Here is an 8,292-nt window from a genome sequence, read left to right on the forward strand (position 1 = left end):
TAACTGTAGAATGTTGATAAGTAATAGAACACAGGCCGATTTTCCCGAACCAATGGTTGCAACTGATTTGCCAACAGTTATAATTTCATATGATGAAGATGTTTTCCAAAATTAAGAATTGCATTGCAGATTTTGTTAACAATTGGGGTTTCTATTGCTAGGTGTGAAAAGTCCTTCAGCAAGCTGAAATTAATTCTTACACATTTGAGAACCTCAAATCACTCAAGAACGACTTAGTAACTTGGCAATTTTAAGTATTGAAAAAGACGTACTTAATACCTTAAATTTTGATAGTTTAATTGATGAATTTGCAGCAGCAAAGGCACATATAATGTAACCACTAATACCAGAATGCTACCTGTACAAGATCTAGTTAAGTATATGTACAGTTTTGTAAACTAATAAAATTTTTCATTTGTAAACTTAAGTATTTTATCAATCTGTTTTATAATCCATGTACACCGCAAGTGACTGGCTTCTCATATAAAACATAAGTTCCAAAACTAGGGATATAATAGAAATGTATTCTGCATGCTTAAAAGATTACTCTAGCTATGTGACTTTGAATAATACTGGATGACATAAATATCAAAATGGTTTACAAATTGTGTAAGTACACCTAGTAGGCTATACTTCGTTAGTTCCAAGTTTACAGTTGTGATATTGTGAGATGTTATATTGTGACTTTATTGTGTAAGGCGGTAATTAATTCTTTATGTTATTGTCATTAAGTGGGTAATGAGCCATAAAACAAATAATCAAAACATTTCAGAGGTGGGGGCGCCAAAAGTGTCTTTGCCCCGGGTGCTGAGAATCCTTGCTACTCCACTGCCCATCGCATCAAAACTCAAACATGTTTGTCAACAAAGCATTGCATTAAGTCTCCTTTGCTTACAAACAAATACAATGCAACTTTCCTTATTCAAATAACACAGGAAATGGCAAAATACGGTTGTAAACAGCCCACTGGACTGCATACACGCTATGATCCAAGACATTGGGTTGACTACACATCTTTTATTTATTCATCACTATTTTAGGAAATTTACCACTCATTTGTTTCAACGGATATCTGTTAATAATGAATAAATTAAGTCTTTATTCTTATATTTAACAATACTTTTTCTAATATGTTTAAGTACAAAGCTACACAATAGATTGTCTACATTAACTCCACTGCGGATATCGTACTCCGATTTTTAACGTTAGAAGTCCTTAAGATTATCGCGAGAGCCACCAGGGGTCCTTTTTAAAGTGATAAAGAAAATCAGACGAATAAATAATTATTTTTACTTTAAGCTAAAATAAAGCTTGTTCATAGCATTGATGATTCTCGGATATATGTATTTTAAAAGAAGCGTTTGATGATGAGTGGAATTCTCCGAAACTAGTCTGGCTCACAGACACCTCCACCCCCAATGAAAGAATAAACCATTCCAAGCTTTTACTTGCTGTTAAACAAATGTTTAAACAACTCTATTCAATTATGTACCAGCTGCTCAGTGTCGGCTAACACAGACGAAGAATTAAATTGTGTCGAAATGCTACAAGTTCTTCAAATACCTATAGAATGATAGGTTTCTTTTTTGTGAGTGTAAAACACTTAAACACACCATTTCGAATTTAATAAATAACATACAAGAAAAAATAAGTTAATGGAAGTTTTTCAGTAGACACCCTGCTGATAAATTCGTAGTGATACAGTACTTTGATTCACTAATGTGCAATTAACTTCGGTCCCGAGGAAAACATACAATTATATTACAAGTACCAAGATCTATCGGTAAAGTAGAACTGAGGCCATAGAGCAAAAGAACATTCCATGGATGTTTAAATTTAAAGTATACTTTTGTTGGTTGATAGGACTACTCAACTTAAAGCAGCAGTTCAGCGTACTGTTTATATACTGAACTCTTAAATCATATTTCTACCATAACTACTAATCATGGTTTAGATTCGTTATATTGTTAGCATGAACACTTGTCCTGTTTATAGTGTGTACACCTTTTAGAAGCTGGCCAAGAATTATTACAATTATATTTGTCATAAGACATTAGTATTAAGCCTATCACATTTTAAAAAACCACATTCATCTCACCTCTCCATGGATTTTCAAAAATTAGAAAAGTGTACAATAGTATTCCAACATTTAGCTCCTTCGGTGGTGTAGGAAGGAGTTGTAAAGTGGGGATGCTTGGCTGGACATGTAGATTTTACAATGAGTGACTGAAAGTATAAGCAGCAGCTCAATCTAGAGGGATCTGGAGCATACCCCCAGAAAATTCATTAATTTACAGTTCCTACATAAGATAATTATAAAAAATGGGGGTGTTATAGCACCCCCGGTTCTGACGCCTCAGTCCTTCTAATTCTTGAAAATCACCGAATGGACTAGATCAGCGTTTTCACTACGCGGCCCGCACTTGTCTTTCCCGTCTCCCTGGCCCGGAAGAAAGGAGAAAAAAAATGATAAAGTAATTAATTACCTAAAAGAAACAGAAAATGTAAGTAATAATCAAATATTATACTGATTATCATTCATTGTCAAAAGTTAAAAAATATTTATATGTTTTAACTGTAACTAATGTGTTATTATTTTATAATCATTTCTTGTTTTAAGTACCAAGATAACTTTTCAAGAAATATATTCCAGAGAATCTAAGTATTCTTTTAATTCTACTTGTGGCCCGATCCAAGTTGCCCGATATCCCAATTTGTCCTCACTATAATTTTCTAGTGTATACCAGTGGGCTAGATAAATTACGTAGCGTTTAAAAATGTAATAAGCCTAATGTCTCATCACAAATATACTTGTCCTATTAATAGTATTGTTACGACAGCGGGGGGTCACGTGACTCTAGTAAAACGTCATATTCTCGAACGTTCACGTCCCTTCCTGAAGTCTCGAGAGGCTACTAGATATGCGGTAGTCTTGTGTATATATAAGCCGCCAAGAAGTGACGGCAACAATGTAATGTAATGTGTAATTGACAGTTGAGTCGAGCACGTGAGACGTTCTTTGTGAATTACAGCGTTTGTTATAGCGTGACTGTGGAAATTAAGTGTATTGCAAAGTTGTATTCAGAAAGAATAAACCAGTTTTATTTAAGAAAGAACTTGTATCGCTAAAGTTTATTCGGAAAGAAATTATACGGAAAACTAACTAACGACCAGAGACGTAAAAGTATTATATTGTTAGCTGTAACACTAGTCAGTACATGTGTTTCATATAGTTAGTATGGATTCTTGCCACATCGTTGTTACATTATTAGCATTAAACTAGTTATTCTTTAATTTCTTCAAACTGTTAGCATTAACAACAGTTTCTGCTTGGACGCGTCATACCGTTATCGTGAACACATGCAGTTAAATTGGTATTTATCAGATTCTCGCGTTCCCACCTCTCAACAGTGTATCAAAGGCATCATTTATACAGGTGTACAATAAACTTGCATACAAAAATTGAAGAAAAACAACAACTTGTAATCTCGAACCTTCTTTAGAAAATAAGTATAAGCAAACTACAATTTTAAGTTATATTTTCTGATTTCAAAATACAAAGAAACTGTAGACGTACATTATTACTTTCAATTTTTATTATTTCATTACTCAAATGTAGGTCTTGGTATTAAAAAATTGCAAAGTTAAACAAATTTAGTGAGTATTTATCTGAAAACACTAGAATAAAAACAAAAATTAGATACATTGAGCCATTTAATTTGACTATTCCTTTAACTTTGTGAATACAATTACAGGTATTTCACTGTTTAAACAATTCTGAATTTTATGCAATTAAGTAGAACTCAGAAATAAATGTTCATTAAATGACATACATATCCCAATTTTACACTCTAATTTGATTTCAATATATCAGCTTTCACTAAAAGTCCAATGCATTTATTATTATTATTGGGTCATTACTTAAAATAAAATGCTTTTTGATAAACTTTATAAGTGATGTAAGCAACTAAAACACATTATTTTGAGCAATGGTTTATTTAGCTTATGTAAAAAGGATGAAAAAAATAATTGGTTCCCTGATATGTACATCCAAACATCCTAACATATCAAATAACAAGATCATATTGCTATAATTATTTATGTATATTATTTTGAAATATTAAATATCACAACACTAAAGTTATATCTATAATTAATGTCAAAATGTTACAAGATTTCACAACTCAATTTTACATCAACCTCGAGGAACTGCTCTCAAGTAGACACCATTTGCAGGGTTAGTTATTACAGTCGAACAAGTCAAAGGTAAGGGATCTTCAGTTTGTTCACACATTTCCAAGCAAAATTTTCTTATCATCCGAGCAAGTGTCAACTTGGCTTCAAGTTGAGCAAACCGCATACCGATACAGTTACGAGGACCAATACCAAATGGCAAAAATGCTGTGGTATTATATTCTCCTTTCTTTTCTGGTGCAAAACGATCAGGGTCAAACTTTTCTGGTTCTGGCCAAAATTCTGGGTCATGATGAATAGCCCAAACGGGAACTTGGACAGCAACGCCTTCTGGGATGACCTGTCCATTTATAGTGATTTCCTTGGAACATTCCCGAATAAGAAATCCTGTAACAGGAGGATAAATTCTCAGTGACTCTGAAAAGACTTGGTCCAAATATTGCAAACTTTGAATGTCATCATATGTCAAATGCTCTTTCTCAGGAAAATGGTCTGTTATTTCTTTGTGCAACTTTTCTTGGATGTCTTGGTGCTTTGCTAGTAAGAAGGTTGTGAAACCTAAAGCTGTGGCTGTTGTTTCATAACCTGCAAGCATAAACACATAAGCATTAGCCACAACTTCAGTGTCTGTTAGTGATTTTGCTTTCTTATCTTCTTCAGCTTGTTTATACATACTGTCTTCCTCACAAGCATCTAACATTAACTGAAGAATGTCCACTCCTCTCTCTTTAATGTTTGTTCGTCTCATATTGATGACATGTTTGACATTCTTCACAATCATTGATGTCATTTGTCCCGATGTTAAATAGTTGTTGATGAAGGTCATTAACTTGGCAAGTATTGGAAACATTACAGCAGCTTCCACTGCAGGGTTGTGTGCATAACGAAAAAAATCTCTTACAGCAATCAAAAAAGGATCATTTGGGTTTCTTTGGCAGTCAACTTTCATTGCTAGTGCACAATGCCCAATCACATCTAAGGTTAAGGCCTGGACACGCTCATACATATCAACAACTTTGTTTTTATTTGCATACTCATTAAGTACATCTAATAATGTGTCTATAGATCTGTTCATAACACCAGCCATATTTTTCATTTTATTTGCACTGAAGGTTGGTGTCAAAACACTCCTTACTTCTTTCCATCGTTGGCCTCTCAAGGCAACAACAGTGTAGATTAAGGGTTTCACATCAAGAAACATTTTAGGTCTGTTTGTGAAATTATGAAACTCTTTAATCATAACCTGTTTTATAATATCCAAGTCCTTAACTACAAGGTATGGTCTTTCACCAATAAAGAAACCAAATATATTACCATACTTTCTAAACCATTTTTCTAAAATTACATCAGGTGTGTTTTCTGATCGAAGTTCATACAAATTACCCACTAGAAGAGATGGTTCAGGTCCAGGAATCCCAATGTGTCTAAAAAGTTGCATTTTCTGGCGTCTTCTGAAAAACCAGAGAGCAAGTCCTGTCACAATAAAGGCAAAGAAGAATGGGAATATTTCAGAAAACATGTCTGACAATGATTAACAGTTTCTTGTGTACTTGCAATTCCTGTTGAGAGAGAGAGAAAAAAGAACATTATAGAATCTTAAATCACACATTAAATTGAAAAAGAAATTATTTATTACAAACTGTATAGTGCAGAAATAAATATTTGCTAAAAACAGTATAATAATATTTGATAAACATCTCATTCTGAATAAATAGAAGTCACAACAAATTAGAAAATTTTATCTAACTTAGAATTAACAAAAGTGGTTTAAAAGAAAACTAAATATGTTATGCAACCAGAAGTTTCACTAGTTTTATATATATATACATATACAACTTAAGGACAACAAGGGACCTATTAGTTCATCCAGGCCATCTCATCCTCAAAACTAAACTTTAAAATAAAACACTCAAAATGAACCATTATCATTCAAATATTTATCAAGCCTTTTCTTAAAATTAGTCAAACTAACTGCATTTACCACATATGAAGGTTAACCATTCCAAAAGTCTTGTTAGAAAAATGTATCTTATCTAATGATGACTCCTACCCTGCCAAAATCTATATTTGTGTCCCCTGGACTTACTATTTTCATCATTAAATACAAAAAGTTTGTTTGTTTGTAGTTAAGTGCAAAGCTGTACAATGGGTTATCTGTGCTCTTCCCACCATGGGTATTGAAACCTGGTTTCTAGCATTGTAAGTCCGTAGACATACCGCTGTGCCACTGGGAAGCAAATAATAAAAGAGATGATGCATCAATGCTATCCATTAATGTTAAAGTCTTAAATTCCTCAATCAGGCCACCCCTAACTTTTCTTTTTTCAAGAGAAAACAATTTCAGAAGTCTTAATTTATTCTTGGATGACAACCTTTCCATTCATGGTATCATCCTAGTAGTCCTCTGAACCCTTTCTTTAACTTTCTCGCCTGTTTAAATGGTTTATTTTTGGAACCAAAATTTCATTATTTCTTATCTCTATATTTGGCATAACATCAAATCTAATTGAGGATTGATCACTTGCATCCGGATATTCCCCAATCTCCACTCTGTTAATCATTTCTATAAGTTAACAATAAATTAAAATAACATTGTTCCTAGTAGGTTCCCTAATCATTCATTGAAGAAAACCATCCTGAATAATTTCTAAAATCCAGTTTTCCTAATGTTTTGATTATGAAAGTTGCTAGTCTCCATGTATGAAATTAAAATCTCCTATAATTATAATCTCATTACAGTTTAATATCTCACTGTAAAGTTTCTCATTAATTTCATCAGTTTTTCTGAAGGTCTATAACAAATATTTTAGTTCAAAGCTGCCCCTACAGTTAATAGCCCTTATACATAAGCCAACCCTTATAATATTTAAATGTAAACCATCCATTCCAAAAAGCCCTCTGTTCCCAGCAAACTGATCCCACAAATCCATTCAGTCATCCTGCTCAACCTCACATATTTATACAAGCCTAGCATTTAGTCATAGTGACCAACTTATAATTTCATCCACATAATTAAGTCTTAGCACTATCCCTGATAGAATTAAGATATTGTGGCTCTTTTCTTTGAATGCCTTTATCAATGCTCTGTATTTAAGAATTAGCTCTTCTATCCTACCCTTTCCTACATCATTAGCTTTTATGTACACTACAAAGACTGTATCCTTCATTATATCACTTGCTCTCTCAGTTATATCCTCCACCACTGGCCCTGGATAGCAAAATCTAATTATTTTCTCCCCATTTATCTTGTATACTATCCTATCTACCTGCTGCACCAAAGATCACCTATGACAATAGCCTCCATCCCAAATCATGTAAAAAAAACAAACAAATTACTTAAATATTTAAATGAAAATGGACAAAAATGTGTTAGATATGAAAAAACTGTGAGGTCACCGTTACTTTTCTTAATGACATAGGAACTTTATAGTTTTAACTTTTAATTTTTTTTTATAAGCTATAAATTATATTTATATAATGGTCATTCTATGCAAGTATTTTTACAGATGAACTTACAGAATTAAGGTTTATTAACGTCAATCAAGTAGTAAATTTGTAGGCTAAACACTAACAGTAATATTAAAGAATACAATGAACAGCATAATTCACAGTGTAGCTGTTGTTCTACTTACACAACACCCTTACTCCACCTTCACACCCAAGTCTTTTATATTTATAAGATCATCTACGTCAACACTGGCATGACTGGCAATACAATCACATGCTTCCGCTACTCGCGCGACATCCTAGCTAAAAATGTATACCTATTTTATTTTACATTTATATTGATTATCCGCGTTTTCAACTAGACGTGAAATTCAAAGATGAAAACTTTGAAATTATATTTGTTGTTCGGAAGGAAAGATAGTGTACGGTTTTTTCCTCTCAATTAGAAATAACATAAAACCTACTTTTATACTTTTTAAATCTCAAATTTCATGCTATGAAACCACTTAAATATACTATTAACAATAGATACATGTGACTGACGTGTGAAATAACATTGCCATTAGGTTTATGGTAAATGGCAGTCAACAGTGCAAGGATTACTAATTTATAATGCTTTTTTACAAAAAAATAGTGGTAATAAAAACAGAT

At 32.8% G+C, this 8,292-nt stretch overlaps 1 pseudogene; it reads right to left on the minus strand.

Moving 5' to 3' along the window:
• Window positions 1-3,977: 3,977 nt before the first annotated feature.
• LOC106468355 lies at window positions 3,978-7,912 on the minus strand (annotated as a pseudogene).
• Between the last annotated feature and the right edge of the window lie 380 nt (window positions 7,913-8,292).

The sequence above is a fragment of the Limulus polyphemus genome, unplaced genomic scaffold, assembly GCF_000517525.1.
Source record: "Limulus polyphemus unplaced genomic scaffold, Limulus_polyphemus-2.1.2 Scaffold2977, whole genome shotgun sequence".
In the NCBI taxonomy this organism is placed as follows: Eukaryota; Metazoa; Arthropoda; class Merostomata; order Xiphosura; family Limulidae; genus Limulus; species Limulus polyphemus.